General features: G+C 37.3%; 1 pseudogene; it reads right to left on the minus strand.

The window, feature by feature from the left end:
- Positions 1–15723: 15723 nt before the first annotated feature.
- On the minus strand, positions 15724–16755 carry LOC117707324 (60 kDa heat shock protein, mitochondrial pseudogene; annotated as a pseudogene).
- Positions 16756–19824: the final 3069 nt, after the last annotated feature.

Raw genomic sequence — 19824 nt, forward strand, 5'->3', positions numbered from 1 at the left:
AAGTGTCTGCTCTGATTTGGTCATGGCGGCGTGGGGATTGTGAATACGCACCCTACACTGAGGAGCCTGCAAGGCTCTTTCTTTCAGTTTATTAGATTCTGGTGGGAACTCTTACCATTGCTGTTCTAAACTAGAAAAAAAAAAGGATGCCAAGGAAACTACTTTACAAGCTGTTATCAAGTCATCAAATGTGGAAAATCTCTGTTACATGCCATAGATGGGGGGAAAATGAACTTAAGTTTCAACAATCAAGACAATTCTAATCAAGAGTAAAGGTAGCAAATAGTTAAGCAGGTACACCCTAGAGTGTAACGAATGTTTGTATTCTCAGGAGCCCCACATCTGCCTAATGTAATCTGATTATTAAAATTAATTTGAATCTGATTAAAAAGTTTGAATTTTTTATAAATAGTATGTTTCCCTAAAATCTTTAACCCTTACGTGCCCTTTCTTGAAGTTTCTTCTCTTTTGAATTCATCTAGGAAAATATTACTCTCTTCATTTCTCTGAAGTTTCTCTGTGAATCCTAACTCTGTTCTGAGAGTAGGATTGTTCTGAGCATAAGCCTCAATAAAGGGCATACTAAGTACCAGTGTCATACCAAGTGTTGGGAGAGTAAACCCTGGTCTTTGACTCAAGAAACTCAGCATCATGAAACGTCTACCCAATCTGTGCCAGAGGTTAACAGGTGCTTGACTTTTGTGATTATTGTGATTATAAGTACAGAAAGTGGAAAATTCATGCCATTATTTATTATTCAATAGAAATTACAGCAAAGACAGAATTTTTTGCTTTCTCTTTATTGTTTTATGTATTTTGCTTCCACAAGTAACATGGTCATGGACATGCCCATGAAAGTCAGAAGAAGGCTGTGAATCTTCTAGAACTAAAGTTGTGGACAGTTGTAAGGCTTCATATGGGTTCTGGGAATCAAAACCAAGCCCTCTGCAAGAAAACAAACAGCTTTTAATCTCTGAGCAATCTCCGCGGCCAAAAAACAGGTTTCCTTAATTATCTAATGGTCTTTTATTTCGAACAAAGAAAACAATAGCTTGAAATTTTATTCATGGGAATTCCAGCAGAACCAGCATAATGTGCATTTATTATTATCCATTGAAATGACATTAAATTTTACTAACAGATATTGGATGTAGACTGCTTTTACACTGTGTCCTGGACTATGGGATAGGAGACAATGAGAGACAATGAACACAGAATAAATGTAAAACTTAAGGACTAGCATCTGATAACTAAGGAAACTTTAAAAACACTGGAAGAAAACATCATCTTAGCAGCTTATTATAATAGATGATCAAATAAAAAGAACTAAGAACATGGTTCTGTTGACATAGAATAGGACCCAAGGTGAGGGAATGAAGACTACTGATGGCTTTCAACTCACAACCAGGCTATATCCTGCTAATCCCTTTGTGAGTGTCTAATATACCCAACCTAGAAAACACCAGAACTGAGTTGTGCCTATCTAAAAATCTGCTCAGAACATTAGCTTACAGCTGGAAAAGCTATCACTGGATTTTTCTGAGACTTCTCAGTCACTAAATAGTTAATAGAGTCTTACTATTATTTATAAAGGCCCAGGCATTATAGCAAGGCTACCTCCAAACTAGCTTAACTATCTTAATTAACCTGTCTACTCCACCTGTATGTCCAACTTCCTCCATGTCATGCTGGCATATCTTCCCACCTCAAATTCTTCTCCCTGAGACCTCCTCTCAGTCAAGTCTCCCCTTCCCTTTCCTTCTTAGTTATAGGTGGTCAGATCTGTATTAAATCCAATCAGAGAATGCCTTAAGCAGGTGAGGAAGGACAGAAGCATGCCTTCACACAATATACTCCAACACAAAGCCATCTAACAAAAAGTCTTTTATATTATAAAATATTGAATATCATATATGAATTAGGAGCACTGTTCTGATGCTATAGGCTTCTGCACTTCTGCACCATTATAAATCAACAAAGCACAAGTTCCATGCAGATAACGTAAGCACCTTTTTACCTTAGTATTATAATTCTATTTCCGGTTAAACAGGAGAAAGATCCTATCTTCCATCTTTAACTTTTTGTCTGACACTTTTTGAAAGCCCAGACTTACCATTACTCTTGGCAGACAGCGTCCTTACAATACTGACTGGGTGGTGGATTTATGGCCCTTAGAACTTAGAAGGCTATCAGGAAATGAGCTACTTTCAATAGCAATCTTTCTAGCCTATAATGGGATTGGGGAAAATCTACCTGTCATGGAGGTTATTTGACTCAAAATTTATGTCCATTTATAGATGCTTAGATTACAAACTCGTTCTACATGGGTTTGTAAATACAATCCATATATCAAATGTTATAGCTGAAAAAGTATGCAAACTGTCATGTAGCCCAAGTATCTTGAATTAGAAATGAGAACTAGAAAGAGAGCAGCATAATTACTGAAGGTCAGAGTGGGGGCTATTGTAATAGCAGTGACAGAAATCAGTACTGTACATTGCAAGCTCATCTTTCTCCCTTACTCATGCCATTCTGGGTCTGCCTGGATTTGCTACTGGGGAAAAATTCTCAAACCCTGCACCACCTGGCACCACGGGAGGAGCTTTGTTTGGGTGTCTAACTGGCCTTCAATTTGTAGGAATTTTTGTTATTGTATAAAGAAAGAATTCACATCTTTCACTGGAAACTTTCCATGTAAATTCAAAGATGGTTTCCCACAGCACCCTTGTTGGCTCTTTTTCAACTATTTTTCTGTCAAAGGGAATATGTTTTATGCACAAATTAGCATCTGTCTTGTTCACGCTGAATCTGTGTAATCAGTACACTAATGGGAGAAATGACTCATAATTTTTGCCTTATGTTTTTTTTCAATTTGGCAAATTAAAAAGCAATGCCAAATTGCAGTAATAAAGATGCAGCTGAGAAGGGTGTTTAATTGCTGTAGCCTCATAGTCTCTATGGAAGAAAAGCCACATCTGCATCATCTGGCAGCTTTTTCAGGAATGAGCGTACTCATGGGAAAAACACCCATCCAGGAATTCATAGGGTTTTATGAACCAAACCAAAGCAAACAGAAAAACTAATCAGCATGTCCTTTAAAAGAAATGCTAGTTTCTGTTGTATTTATGGGTAGCACAGATGATCTTAATTTCAAGCTATTTAATCTATTTTCTCTTTCATTAATATGCTTAAATATTAACATCCCCCAAAGTTTTCTACCAAGAATTTTTCAATACTGTATCATCTGATTTCTATGTTTAGAGTGTATAATTATTTTTTGTTACTTGATTTTGGAAAGTGATAAAAATATTTATGGCCTGATATGTTAGATGCAGTATTGATATTGTAAAAGTTTGCTGGCACATGACTTGGCCTATGGTTAGTAATGCAGTCGTTTATATAAAAATTACATTATAACTTTTATTGCTAAGCACATATCTCAAACCCAGTGACATCATGCATGCTAGGAAGAATAGAAATCGGAAAAGATGCATGAAACTTACAAAGACATTTGAAAGTGTTGAATTCAAGTCAGAATGCTAAGGCACTAGCAAGATATAAATTATGTGAATATTTCTATTACACAATGATCTAATATACCACACAGGATTTGAAGTTCTACATGTCAAATATACAGTGTGTTCTTGAATGGAAAAACTGTGTAAAGTAATTGTGAAGAGTAATTTACTTCAACCTTAGGCCACATTATTGAGAGTATAGTGTACAAGGAAAAAAAACGGAGGTTTGAGTTATTCTCTACACAAAACAAATCGTTTAGGAGAACAGCAGCGAATTGAAAAAAGAAGGGAGATATAAACAGAAATCCTGTGACTGCCAGGTGTGTGGCCACTACAGAAATAAGTGTGGCAGTATTTCAAGAAGATGGGAATGGAACTTCCTCAAGATCAGTTATGTTAATTTTCAGCATATAACCAAAGGGTACGGAGTTACTTGCTCAATAACAGAGACACTTGCTCAACCATGCCCACTGATGCTCTAGTACTAATATCCAGAATATAAAACAGCATAAACATCTATTAATAGATAAATAAAGTTTGGTACATTTATATGTGAAATATTACTGACTTGGTTTTGTTTTTTTTAAAGAACTCATAAAATTGTCAAATAAACTTATGGAACTAGAAAAAGTCATCCTGATTCAAGGCAATTCAGACTCAGAGAAACAAATATGGAGGGTGTTTGTTTAACTGTGGATGCTAGCTGTTAAACCTGTAAGTAGACTGCGATATACATAACCACAGAGGTTAGGTATAGAGTGAGGGGCTATGGGGGAAGGAGTGATCTCCCTAGAAAGAGAAAATTGAGTACACAGTTATAGATGGATGAGTTCTGGCAACTAGAATGAGGGGATCAAATGGGAGGAGGGAAGAATAATAAGGGATAATATATAGATAAGCATATGTATATGTATATATATATATATATATATATATATACATACATATATATTATCTGTCCTTCACATTCCATTCCTTACCTCCAACCCTCATCTGCATTTGATCACCTGATTGTAGTCTCCCAATTGCTGTTCATCCATAACCATTATATAGATAGATAGATAGATAGATAGATATAGATATAGATATAGATATAGATATAGATATAGATATAGATATAGATATAGATATTAGAATTACCAAATAACAAAATATTGTGGGAAACAAAGTCCTGCTAGACATCTCTTACCAATAAATGAAAACTCCAATTGCAGAAGTAAATTATATCTGAACACATTTTTGGCCAACAGAGCCTCATAGAATCCTCTAAACAACCCAAACTATTTCCAAGGCTACTGGTTACTCTCCACAAACTGATAGTAAGGTTGTTTGGCTGAAAAAAAAAAAAAAAAAAAAAAAAAAAAAAAAAGCCTACACACCCACTGAATTGAGCGGTGCCTACTAGCTTTCACCCCTACTTACTAGTGTTTATGGTACAGGAAGGTCCTCTTCATACTGCTAGAGGACATAGGTAAAGAACAACCTCACTACAAAACATGTGATCTACAATTGTGATTTAATTTCAAAATATCTTGTTGGAATTGTGACACAAAAGTGAGAGTATGCAACCACTCTCCAATTAGATCTAAGGCTCACTTCATGAGATATGACCCATGCCCAAAATTGCCCAAGTGGCAAAGAACCTGAAACTAGATAGGCCATGGAACTAGAAGAAACCAAATAATACTATGTTGGGCCTTGGACGAGGTAACTCCATTTAACCTGCAACCTTCAATCACATAGCACAGGTAGAGGTCTCCACCTCCAGAGATTTAAATATTAATGAGTTATCTAAAGGCCAGGGGCATAGCTAATTAAGTTATTTCCTCCCTTCTTCCCCCTCCCTATAAAAGGCCAGGTGAGCCTGGCTTTCAGGGGGAGCACTCATTATCTACACCCACTCATCATGCCATGAACAATAAAAGCTTTGGAAAACAGGACTCCATGTGTCACCTGGTCTCGCTGCCAGATTCCCAGCCTCTGGAACCTCGAACCACAGCTGCCACCGCCAGTCTGCGGCGGCTGTGTGAATGTGGGACCCTCCACTGGCGGTGTGGGAAGCCCGCAGGGACCACCGTGGGACCCCGCCTCCGGACTCTCCCTCCCGCCGTGAGTTTTTTTTTCCCCCCCACAATACTGTTCTGCTGAAGGAATACAGTAATAAAATGGTCCTTCCCAATATTCCACTAAACCATAGATGCTTCCCCTTTCAGTAAATGGAAACAAATACAGAGGTCTGCGGCTGGACAACTTGCACAAAGTGATAGACTTTGGAAAACTCAGTCCTAAATGAGGTGTCTCCACCAAGTTTCTGTCCTCAGGGCTCAGGAATTTTGTGACGAATGGGCAGAAAGATTGTAAGACCCTGTGAGTAGAGAGGACAGCCAGAAAAGAGTGTCTTCCTGACACAACAAAACTGATTCACATATTAACACAGAGAGACTGTGGCAACATACATAGGGCCTGCACAAATATAAGCCAGAGAGAGTCCAGTGCTGAGAGAGGAAGTAGGCTCAAGGCTTACTCTCCACCCAGAAGCTATCTCCAGTTGATAATTATTAGAAAAGAGAAAAATAGTTTTCTCCAACAGTCTTAGTGAGTATGCAAGCTACACTTAATGGCAGGCCCTGTGCCCAACACAAATTGAACTCAATAGGTTTTATCTGAGCATTTTTCTTACATAACATTTAAACATGTAAGAGTGTGTGTGGGGGAGGGTATGTGTGTGTATGTTTTCCAATTTGTTCCAACACAATATTTTTATTGATTATTTGGGAATTTCACATTATTCACCTCAATCACTCACTTCCCAGTCTTCCAGGTCCACTCCACCCAGCACCTTACTAAAAAAAAAATAGTGGAAGAAAAAAGTAAGAGGAAGAGGAGGACACCCATATATTCACTGGAGCATGATCAAACTCTGAATGCTCACCCCTTAAAAAAAAAAAAACTGAGTCCTTCCCCACACATACCCCCAATGGAAGCCATCCATTTTGGAAAGCTACATTTCAGCATTCTTATCAAAATTTTAAGAGATCTCCTCATTAGTTTCTTGTGTAGGCTGTTGCCTTTTTGGAGGTGTGGAGGTAGAGGTAGGTGTAGGAGTTAGGAGTTGGGGTTTGTCACAGAAGCCTTCGATGTCCCTCTTTCTCAGCTGTGAACCTGCAGTCATCAATACCAGTACAAAAGTAGCATCTTTGTCTTTATAATCACTGGGAGCATGGATCATGAACTTTCACATGGTTTCTGGCAACAACATGAACCACAGACATTTATATGGTCTCCTGCATCAGTACATATGTGATGGTTTGTTTATGTTTGGCCCAGGAAGTGGCACTATTATGAGCGTTGTTGAATTAGGTGTGTCATTTTGGGTATGGGCTTAAGACCCTCATTCTAGCTGCCTGGAAGTCAGTATTCTGCTAGCAGCCTTCAGATGAAGATGTAGAACTCTCAGCTCTACCTGTACCATGCCTACCTAGACGCTGCTATGCTTCCACCTTGATGATAACGGATTGAACATCTGAACCTGTAATCCAGACTCAAGTAAATGTTGTGCTTTATAAGACTTGCCTTGGTTATGGTATCTGCTCTCAGTAATAAAACCCTAACTAAGACAATTGCCATGGGTTTTAACATGGTCTCAAGTGGCAACACAGACCATGAAGATTAACACAGCCCTCTGCCACAGCATAGGTCATAGACACCATCATAGTCCTTGGTGGTAGCATGTACAGGTAACATGTGTCACTAATATCAATATGGTCTTTGCTGGAAGCCCAGTCCACAGACATCAATGTGATCTCAGTGGTAACATGGGCAATAGCCATGGCACCTGGCTGCAGCAGCACCACAGATCTAAACATAGCCCTAGGCAACTGCATGGACAGACAAGACATCATCATGGCCTCAAGTGGCTTTACAGACCACTTAACATTAACCTGGTCCCTAGAAGATTTTTGTTTTTATGGGTTTTGTGTATGCATAAATGTGTGTGTCTCGGTATCTATATGTATTTCTGGTGCTTTTTCTTTGGCTTTTTTTCTGTTTTATTATTATTTTTATTATTTTATTTTTTATTTTATTATTATTATAGATGTATGTTTGTATTCTAATGAGAGATAGCAAGGGTGAGAGAGAGCAAAGGTGAGAAAGAGAGAGAGAGAGAGAGAGAGAGAGAGAGAGAGAGAGAGAGAGAGAGAAAGAGACAGACAGAAAGAGAGAGAGAGAGAGAGAGAGAGAGAGAGAGAGAGAGAGAGAGAGAGAGAGAGGTGGATTCAGGAGGATGAAGATGTGGAAAGAATCCAGGAGGAATTGTGGGTTGGGAAACCATAATTAGAATATATTGCATAAAAATTACTTTCAGTAAAATAAAGAAAGAAAAAAAGGGAAAGAACATGGTGGCCTAAGGGAAAACCAAGTATCAGGATCCAACTTTTCTGTCTAAATACTCCTAATCTTTTTCACCCTCCCCTAACAGCCTCATCTGGCTTACTAACTAACCCCACTAAGCTGGTCACCCTGTCTGTGCTATCATATTCTCTTCTACATGGCTCCTAGGAGAACTTACTAGATGACTCATACTGTCTAGGACAACTTTTATCTCTGTGACATTCTGAATTCATGAGGCACGAATTTATTCACTCTGCTTTGCAAGCCAGCACATAGAACCACAGACAAATTTCCTCTTCAAGAATATTCATGAAAGGGGAAAAGATTTTAAAAGAAAACAAAAGAAGAGGGGGCAGAAACAACACTAATAATTAAAACTGTAATTTTAAATTGATAACTTTATACTTACTATTATCAATATTTTATACATTCATTGCAGATTAGTCAGACTTTTATTAAATTATTTTGTTGTTTATTATAGTTGAAATGCTTTTACTGTTATCTGGCTTAATTATTAATAGCATGACTTATGAAAATTCACAACTCTTCTGGTAATAATATAGAGCAGTATAGTAGAGGACACATGATGTCATATTATAACCCCTACATATGTGTACAGAGGTGCTTGCATACATGCATGTTGAAGTCCATATGATAAACACACACACATGTATATACATGCACACACACACACACATCCATGTACATATAAGCATGATGCCTACAGGACTATCAAAATGACTTGGTGTGTAACAGCACCTGCCACCAAGAATAGCAATTTGATTTTGAATTCTGAATCTCACAGGGAAAAGGAAAACTGGTTCTGGTAAGTTGACCTCTGATTTCCACATGTGTACCATGGTATGTTTGTACATGCACACACAAAAAATATTAATGAATGATTCCAAAGAAAAAAATGTTTAAGAGACCATTAAAGCTATAGTCAATAAGGTTTTAAAAAGGTCTTCGAGAAAAGCAGTAAGTAAGCACTTCTACAAAATATTTGGAAAGAATAATTAAAACATATCATGATTTCTGTGTTGCTTCTCTAAGCAGCACATCAAACAGCCTTCCTATCATTTCACTCCTCTGTACTCCCTATATAATTCCTAACCTGGTTATGCTTCCAGTTCTCTAAGAGGAAAACATTTTGTAAAATGCTTCTCTACCCAACACTGTACTATGAAGCTGAACAAATCATAACAAATGTGGATTACCATGAAGTACCTTTGAAACAGATAATATAAAATGATAATAAAAACATTAAATATATGTATATATAACCATATACATACATGTATATGAATAGTTTTCCATATATATTGTATTCCATATATAGAGAGAGATGATTATATATAGATACAGATACAGATACAGATATAGATATAGATAGATATAGATTAGAGATAGAGATATAATTATATGGACAGAGTTTAGCTAATAAAAAGTTCATTGAATTGGACTATATTCTCTATATATTAAGTACTGTGAAGACAATAATTACTTTAGCATAATTGTATACAATGAGATTGTAAGCACTATAATGTACATTTTGCAATGGTTTTCTAAGTCCTTAGAGTTAAGTGGTTTGGTCTAGCCCTGTCAAAACAGAATTTTCTTCTTGTCTTCTGTTCATCAGCTTCCCATTCACAGGTGATCCAGAGGAGCTGTGTTCTTTGCTCCTGTCTTCTCATTTTCTAACATATTTGTCTCAAATCGCTTTGCACAGGTATTTTCCCCACACTGTAAAAAGTGCTATGTGAAAAGTCCACTGTGATTACCATATATATTGTATTCTCTACAAAATACAATAGAGAGAATTCTCCTCTCTTGATATATGCACTCTCTTCTACTATCAGAACCTTACTGTCACTGACAAGGCCACATGGTAAGAAACTAAATGTATGCTTTACACTATCAGAATTCTGTAGCCTATATGTGAACTTTAAGGTACAGCACATCTACCAAGGAGCACTGTGTTCTGCCACATTTGTTCATGCTGAAATCAGGATGAGGTCCCTCTATGCAGGCAGCACAACAGCAGATGATGATGGGCTGGTCACTATGGAAACCAGCCTGCTTTCAACAGCTCTCTCTCTCCCTCTTTTTTAAGAGATAAAGGCTTCAAAAAAATAAAAATTGCAGTTTATCTATCTGTCTCTCTCTGTCACTTCCTGCTTCACTCCTCTGCTTCTTCCCTCACATTGTCCTTCTCTCTGTCCTTCCTCTTACCTTTCTCCTTTCTCTCTCCTACTCCTTCCCTCTCTCCTTTCCTTTTTAATGTTTTTTGGCTCCTATAAAATGAATGAGCTTCCTCTACCATGTATATCTACCAGGATCTACAGCCTTACACAGCTAAAAATGCCTTACACAAGGAAAAAAATAAATCCAACTGGACAGGGGCTGAAAGCTCTCAAACTGTGAACCAAAACACACGTCTTCTTTCTCATTTGACTATGGTTATTTTATCATCAATGCAAAGTTGACAGAATATTCATAAGCATCTTTCTTATGTTAAGCTCTTGTGATGGCTCTGGAAAAAATAAGTAGTTTTTAGGCCAGGGTCACTAGTAACAGTTTAAAGATGAAAAGGTAGGCATTCCTTTAGAATAAATTCCACCATAGTCCACATTCCCTGGGATGTCTCTCTTCTTTTCAGCCTGACCATCAGCATGGATACAACCCAATCATTCAAACAGCCAGATCTAAACTTTTCAGATCATGAATCAGTGAAGAGAAGCGAAGAGCAAGAGGTCAACACTGGAAATACAATAACTGGAATCCAGATGTACAAGGACCCACAATGGTAGACATAACGAGATGGCTTTGAGTGGTCTACACCTGGAAACAATTTGTAGACTTTACATTGTTGTGTTCCTGAGAAAACATATCAGCTAAAATTTTCACTTTTAATAAGTTGGATTATTCTCTTACTCAGCAAAGGTATCATTTAATAAAATATTTCAATAGCATATTCATAGAATAAATACAGTAGTTCCTGCTATAAGTCTAGACCTCTGATATTTTAGCTGCAGTGTAAGATAATGAAATGAAATACTTACAAAAGGAAACAGTGGGAGTAGCTGTCCTCCATTGAGGGCTTACAGCATGCCAAGCACTATCCTACAATTTTAGTGCATCACTTGACTTTTTTTTACTAAAGTCTTGTATGACGCAACAAATATTACCCCCATTTTAAAGATGTTAAAACTTTGATTACATTTATAATTGTTCTTTAAAATTCTGTATCCGGGGGCTTATCTATGTGATTCTCATAAAAAAAAAAATTCTATAGTATTGTTAGTTTTCTGGAAGAGATATAGTCTTGGCCTTCCCTATTGTTTGTAGTTTTACAACGTGGTTTGTGTTTGTGGACATATTTCATTGGTTGTGTTTTTAATATGAGGCTTTAGTGCGCTTCTGTTGAGAAAACACTTTTGCCATTACTCAAAATTGTTTGATTTTAGATTAGCTATAAAGAACTTACAAGTCAGACCTTCAGCTATTCAGTGTTGAGTTTTGTTCTGTGGAATGGCATTATTTTCAATTCAGTAGTAACCAAAAAGTTCATGAATGCAGCCGCCAGCCAAAAATGAGCATAGCAAGGCAAAGTGGGACAAGGTATCTGTCAGTGATAGGATGAGCCTGTTGCATCCAGCCAGCTTAGGGGAGCTGCATGGAAGACAGTTAGAACAACTCACCTGGCTGGTGTCCATGAGGATGGCCTAGGTATATAGGGTGGTACAGGCTACAGATTGGGGAACATAAAAAGCTGACTCACACTCAGGTGAGATGCTGGCAGACCCTGTGCATGTGTGGGCTTTCTGAGTTAGGGTTTGGGAAACTCAGCTAGTATACACCCAGATCCTATCTGAGAAAAGTCAGGGTAGGAATCTACACTGATTTCTCTGAAGGTATTTAAAGACTTTCCATTTTTAAATGTTACTTTTCTAGTTCAGTGATGCAGCACAGTGGTAAAGAACTTGATTATTATGTGTAAGATGTTGGCTATTTGTATATGGCTTTCCCTGCCATAGACTCCTTTGTAAACTTTGTAAACCTTCAAGGCAGGGACGTGGCCAGAACCTGGGCTGAGGAATACCAATGGCCAAGCCTCACCTCTAGACTTCCCTAACAGTCTTAATAGCTGTTTTCTAAAGGTGGAAACTGGTATTTCAGTCCAACATAGAAGAGTGACCAGGACCTAACCTACAAGAAATAAAATTCCACCAATTCCTGAGCTTGCTCCAATGGTTGGGTGCAATCAGGTGAAATAATCTTTCTATTCCAAGGCCACCCTTGACAGTCCTTCATGCCCCAGGAGAAGCCCTATATAAACTGTACATTCTGCTGAATTCTCTGCTACTTCTAATCTAAGTAGAGGTAACCACCTCCCTGGGTTCCCCACCCACCCCAAGCCCCAACCCCAAATATATCTCTTGTATGACTTCTTGATATTAGTTGGTTCCCTACTGCCAGGATACCTTTTCCATCCGAGCTCTAACAATTTCTCCAAAAGCAGAACTTTTGCTGGGAAAACCATGCCCAGATGGAGCACTGTTGTTACACACTTGAATTGGGGAAACTCCTAGCAGCTGAAGTCGAACTTCTGTAAAGGAAGCCTTTCTATTCAGATCTGCAACATTTACACAAGCTGTGCGCTCAATTCTCAATAGTACCTCAAAAATTAAATTAAGTTTACAAATAAGAATATATAACATTTTTATGTATGATAAACCTGAAATGATGAAACATATTTGAAACACTTTTTAACTATTTGTGTAGGTAAAATATAAAACTCTAAAGTTTCACTTGTCCTTTTTCCTGGATCCTTTATCCTACATGGAGAAGGCAGATAAAGTTTGCAAATTTAAGTTGTGAATTTGCTGAATGTCAAATGGAAAAAACAATCTCCATTTGTTGGCTAGACCCAGAATAAACACAAGGGTGCTTATGGAGGAGGGAATCATAACAGAGTGGTGTGGCTTGAGAAAAGTTCAAATCACACTGACAGTTGGAGTGAAAGATGGGGGAGGGGCACAGGCCATGCATTCTATATGACCTGTTTAAAGGTAGAGATGGAAAAAAACAAAAACAAACAAAAAACCCCACTTTCTCTAAGAGAAAATTTAATCTATTGATTTAATCCAGTAAAACCTCAACATTTCTAACTCTTAGAACTATGAGAGAATAAACTTGTGCTGTTGTAAGCATCTGAGCTCATGTTCATTTGTTATAGTAGCAAAAGGACTAACAGCTGAAGATCTATTCCTTTTACTAACTTGTATGTCCTCTGCTCCAGAAGGTAAGATGCTGAGAAATGGGTAGATGGGCACCATGGTGAGGATGAAAAGAACAAGTTCTGAAATTGTACAGTGCTATGAAATCTGACTGATGGGTAGTAGCTTGTCATTTATTAGCATTTATTAGCAGAGGAATGTCTCAAATTTGTAGGGATTAAATATAGGAGAAGCATGATGGTCTGAGACAAGACATTTTCTGTACAAATGCAATATACATATCTATTCACCCCAGTAGGTAGCCTACAATAGACCAAAGTACATGGATACCACCAAATTCCAACTTGGTGAGCCAGTGAGTTTTACTGAGGTTACTACTTACAAAAATATGACTGAGGGGTTAGTTAAAGGAGCAGAAGTAGATCAAAGACATCTATATTGCCAAGGCCCATCCCAGCATAGATGGCAGCTCAACAAAGCTGGGAATGTTGGAGCACACTGCACAACCTGCAGACAGCTTAACAGGTTAGAGGTTTTCTTTTCCAAGAGACTCAGTTGGTCCAAATCTCTTCAATGCAGCTCAGCTTGTTTACGCTTCTTTTTGGCAGCTGCTCTAATCCCAAGAGTGGTTTTTTTTTTTTTTGCATTTTGACTTGGCTGAGAGCAACTATCAGAAGTTTTTATGTTTACTCTTGGGAGAGAGGGACCTATTGAATCTGGTCAGCTTCAGGGACTTCCTGAAGTTGGTTGAATTGTTTACCTTTTGTCTTAAGGAGCTTCTCTACAAAATGTAATGTGTTCAATCTCCAGATGAAACTGCTACACAAACACAGGGATTTAACAGATTTGAGATCTAAGGGTTAATGAGCTGAGAATATTTTTAAAAGCAAATCACCAAAGTTAAAACTATGGTTTTTAGCATTTTCAAAACTTCTATTGCCTGTAACAATGTGATACAGAAAATATTACAATACTGGTTCTTTGAGATACTAGAGAATATGTTATGATTTATGATGTAAAGCTATGATGACAGTGTTAGACTTAAAGTAGCCCAACATTCTAAAATTGAACTATTATTGCTTTTTTGGGTACCAATGAACAAATTTGAGGTCCTATAGCATTTGTCTCTGTGAATTCTGTGGTATAAGACTGAACTTTGTTCTTTACATTTCTTGAGTAATTAACAGTATAAAAAATGAGCATGTACACATGTATGTCTACAAGTAGTTAGGTCATGATGAGAAGGTGGTGGTAAGATACATAAAATGTGCATGTGAATAGTTAGACTACTAAGGCTGCAGCAAATTGAATAACTATGTTGTTTACATGCAACTGTGGTTCAGTGTATATTTCTCATGTCTCTCATTCAGCACTTGGTACTGTGCATTTTAAGAGTAAGAAAATAAGACCAAGATAAATAACTTACTTGAGGCCAAATAGGTGGTAGCTGTAATAAACTTCCCAGATTTGGAAAAGTGGATTTGAGGTTGCCATCTGGGGACCTGGTGCTGTTTACAACGTTTAAACCTCAGAATACTTCATGAAAGAATGTGTGTTTATTGTTCTCCATTTACATTATAGGAAGCAGAAGGTTGGTATTGTCTCCCAAACCACACAGTAACAGAACTGACTCACATTTGTGCAGTTTATTATAGAATAATTGCTTAAACACTACCTAAATAAACTCCTCACTCATAGTAATTATACCTATGGAGGATTTTCCTATAATTCTGCTTCACTGCTAAATTGTCTGTTTTGACACAGGTTTCAAGTGACACAGGGTAGCTGCTAACTTGTTATGTAGTTAAGAATGAACCTGAACTTCTGACCCTGCTGTGTAAGCCTCCTAAAAAAATAAGATTATAGATATGTGCCACTATGTGCTTAAGAAGACTGTTTTAAACTGTACCTAATGCACTACCTGCCTGCCAAAGAAGCAGAAAACTTGTCCTCTTTCTAGATGTGTTTGGTCAGGTGAGACTGCTCTATCAGAAAAGAATGTCTAGTCAACACTAATGACTAATTTCTGCATTCATGACAATCTGAACACCATTGCCATGATTTCAATCAAAAGGTCTCAAGGACCTTTCGGAATTTGTTATACAATCCCTAAAGATTATTTCTTGAACTTCAAACAAAATTTTGTTACACCAAGGTTGTCAGTTAATTGCATACTTCTCTACTTTATACACGATTATCCTTACTGTCAAGAGAAAGGATGCTTCTAAAATTCTCATGGGTGACACAGTGCTACAGTCTTTACTGTAACAAAATAGTATCAATATGTCTGTGAAAGGATGACACTGGTATTTGGCTCTTGCCCCTAGTTTCAGGAATATACAACTGTTTTTACTCAAAAATTAAATATATATCTGTAGGCATGAACAATGACAGCAGCAAACAATTATATATTGTCAATGGAAACAAATAACTGCTGGTTATGATGATCAGTCACCTAACCCCTCTCTTTCAGTCATTTTCTTCATGTGACTTCTCTGAAGTTTATTGGTGAGGAACCTGCCTTGATCTTCCTGTCACAGTTCATTGTTAAGGGCAGAGGACTCTATTAGGAATTAGAACATGAAACTTTCCATGCCCTCTTTCATTCCACCCATTGTGCTAATTCCAGGATCCTTTAAGAATTTCTATTGCTACAGTTTCAGCTATAGTTAGCAATAAGGCCACCTCAGCAGCATCCAGTGAAACAGTTCTTACAAGCTTTGTTGGATTAATGATTCCCCTTTCCACATGTTCACAAAATCTCTGAGCATAGCATCATGCCAATGTCTGAGGAGATATGCAAAATTTTATCAGCTATCATGATCATTCAACACATGCATTCTTAATAGTCATTGAAGGAATTTTGAGTACTCCTTTAATAAACTATATACCTATTTCCTGATCTTTATTATCATGCTTTAATAAGTCCAAGGCTAATGTGCACCAAAGGACAGCACAACCCCTTCTAGAGTATTGTCTTTTTGAACAGTATCAAGAGCATCTATAACCTTCTTTCTTCTCATTCACTTCAACATGACTTATTCCCTGAACCTTCAGCACAGCTATACCATCTGAAAGTTTAGCCAGTTGCTCATTCAGCTTTTCCTTTTCCTATTCAGTGTTTGTGATGTCTAGCTGCTCAGTGATTTCTTGAATACATTTTTGAACTTGAGTTTTGTCATCTTTTTTTCTTTCAAAAGCTTGTCATCATCTTTAGTTACAATGACCTTTCCAACTTTTCCTGAGATATGACCTTGACCATCTTCAGGATTTAGATTCCACACCTCTTCTCCAAATCCCACACCACCAGTAGCAACAGCTATACAGTTCTTCCTATTGTCTCCAAACCTAGAGTTTTCGTGGCTACAATCTGAAGACCAAATTTTAGCATGTTCAAAACCAGTGTGCTTCGAGTTTTGCCATCATTATCTGCAACAATTGTGACCAAGGGCTTCCAGTAAGCATTGCCAATTTCAATAGCAGGTATTGGACTGGACAATAGAAATTTTCTTTTCACTCAACAGAACATAAGCATCTTGGAGTTCACATTTTGGACCTTTTGATGTGTCAATAAAATCAGGGGAAATATTTTCTATCAAATTCATGCTTCAGTAATTTCTTTTTTTTTGTTTCTTTTTTTGTTTTTGTTTTTGTTTTTGTTTTGTTTTGTTTTGTTTTTTTGAGATAGGGTTTCTCTGTGTAGCCCTGGCTGTCCTGGAACTCACTCTGTAGACCAGGCTGGCCTTGAACTCAGAAATCCACCTGCCTCTGCCTCCCAAGTGCTGGGATTAAAGGCGTGCACCACCACCGCCCCGCTGCTTCAGTAATTTCTAACTCATCCAGGGTTTTCCGCATCCTTCACTGTGATGACCTCTTTTCTTCTTTGTTACACTGAGATTTCCTAAGTTTACTCAATAATCACTATTCTTCTCTGTGGCACATTGTAACAGCAACAGCATTGACTAAAAGGTCTATGCATTGAAGCATTAAAGACTTGAACATACACACCAAATTTTACAACTTTAGCAAAGGACCTTTATCTAGGACCCTGATTTGAGCTGGCGAAGGAAAGGGTAGTCAAAGCATTTCTGTAGTGCATCAGTGGGAGCACATGGCAAGGTCACTGGCAATGCATGAGGGCCCTAAAGGTTATTATATTAGTTACTTTCCTAGTTGTAAAATATCTGACAAGTGAAATTCAAGGAAAGACTGATTTATTTTGACTCACAGTTTGAGAATATACAAAGCCATGACAACTGTAGAGTGACATTGTGTTTGCTATCAAGAAGTTAGAGAAATTTAAACTCATTTTCTCCACTCTATTCAGTCTAGCACCCCATGAATAATAATAATGCCATTCACATTCAGGTTGCATCTTTGTTCTTCATTAAACTTTTCTGAGAAATATTGTCAAAGACACGCCCAGAGGTATGCTTATGATGACTCTAAATCTAATCAAGTTGGCAATGTATATTAAATGTCAGTTACAAACTCTTCTATTAATTTTCTTGACATGAAACAAATACTGCATGAAACTGTGACTAGTTATTTTAATCACAAATTATTAAAAGAATTTTTCCATGAGTCTTTTTTCCATTTACTTCTTGCATTCCTTTCAATTGCCCTTCAAACATCTAGATTCTGAGTATTATATATAAGAAAAATTTGAAGAGAGAAATTATTTGCATATCTGTTTATCTCCTCTGAGGTAGTACAAATTGCTTGTTCTTTGACTATTGGTGTTTATTGTTTTGCTTGTTCCTTGACTATTTGCATATATTGTATGGCTAGTTCCTCAACCTAGAGCTGAACTTTATACTTGCATGAAATTAAATTGGTATAAAAGCAAAAAGGAGGAGAGATGGGATAGGTGGTTTCTGGGGGTGGGGATGGGGAAAGGAGATAACATCTGAAATGTAAATAAATATAATATCCAATAAAAATATATAATTACAAAAAAAGAAATCTAATGTTTTAGCAAGGAAGAGGAAACTGGGTAGGGCAAGACCCACTGGCCACATTTTTGTGATGCTTGGGCCTGGTAGAAAGACCTTTCAAAAGAACAATCAGTTCTCATTAAGAGACTCTCTGTGAACTTTCAGAGTAAAGTAGTCCTTTAGCCTGAATGCCTGAGCTTGTGCTGAAACTTAGCGTGAAGATATTATATACATAAATAAATATCAATAAAAGTTTGTAACTGAAATTTAATATTCATACATACGTGTGTATGTGTGTGTGTGTGTGTGTGTGTGTGTGTGTGTACATCCATAAATTCTTTCTTAGAGTGGCTAGAAACCTGAGTCTTTTCCTGTGTCCTTAACTTAGAGTTTGCAATAGAAGCCATGAGCTTTGTTCTGAAACTTGTGGGTTTCCTTGAAATGATAATATGCAGATGATAAGCCTACAATTGGATATGAAAGAGGATAGATAAATGTCCATGAAGAGGACTCCATCTGGATGAGGGGTTTTTGTACATGTTTTTTTATTTAATCTTCAGTCTCATTTTGTAAGTGAAAATTTCAACTTCATAAAGGTTTGGAGACTTGCCCATGCTTATAATAGCAATGATGGAATCCTACCACTCTGACTCCATGTCTATTCTTAAAAATGGCCTATTTGACTCATCAATATTAAGCAATGGGTAAAATAGGAGGGAATTGCAACTGGCTGTAGTACTTTAGGATAATAGGTGCGAATATGTATTAAAATTTAGATTTGGGACTCAGGCATGACAGCATAGGCCTAAAATTACAATCACAACACTAGAGAAGTCGAGACAGGATTACTGAGAGTTCTAACTCTGTCCAGCTATTCTGGGAGTTTGAGAGTGGCCTAGAGCTACCCTCTCTGAAAGAATTAAAAGGAAGGAGGAAAAGGAGGAGGAGGAGGTTTGGTTTTTATTCATTACTCCTTGTATAATATTAGACTTAGTCCCTACTCCTTTAAGATGGGTGAAATACCACTGACATTTTCAGTTTTATGAGAATATTAGAGGTGTCCATCTGAAAAGCACGGCTAGGCATTTGAAGCACTGTAACCCTCAATAAGCAGTATAAAATGCTTTTAAGTCATAAATTCCTTTTCATTATGCCCCAAATCCACATGAAATATTCATATGAAATCCATATTTTATTTTCTGTAGAGGAAACAGAAGCACAGAAAGGTTAGTATCCTTTCTAAAGTCCTGAAGGGACAAAGGTGTGACTCTATTGCAGGCATTTGAGTTTTCATTCTAAGAACTCTAAGTAAGGAAGCAGTGCAAAAGAGATGTTACCAAGCCAGTCCCTAGAGATGCACTCACCAGTCTTCATTATAAACATGTACTCAAAGTACCCCAGAGAAATTTAACTGTGCAACCCACAACAGTGCCTCGGGTTCCTGCCATGGACATAAAACAGTAGAACACATATCTAGGTCTTGGATATAGGGGAAGTCTCTTTCAGTTATATAGTAGAAATAATCCTCTAGACTGCTAGTTCTCACAGTTTACAAAGGCCATAGAGAAATTAAGGATGAGTGACAGTCCGAAGAGTTCAAATAGTTCCTCATGAGTTTCACAAGAAGAAACAGCCATATTCCAAACATTGTGCCAAGTTGCCATGGTTCAAGGTTATTATTATTTTACTCACTCCTTTAGTTTTCTTTAAACTTTATATTATGTTTCATTTTTCTCT

Source organism: Arvicanthis niloticus, chromosome 4 (genome assembly GCF_011762505.2).
Source record: "Arvicanthis niloticus isolate mArvNil1 chromosome 4, mArvNil1.pat.X, whole genome shotgun sequence".
NCBI classification, from domain to species: domain Eukaryota; kingdom Metazoa; phylum Chordata; class Mammalia; order Rodentia; family Muridae; genus Arvicanthis; species Arvicanthis niloticus.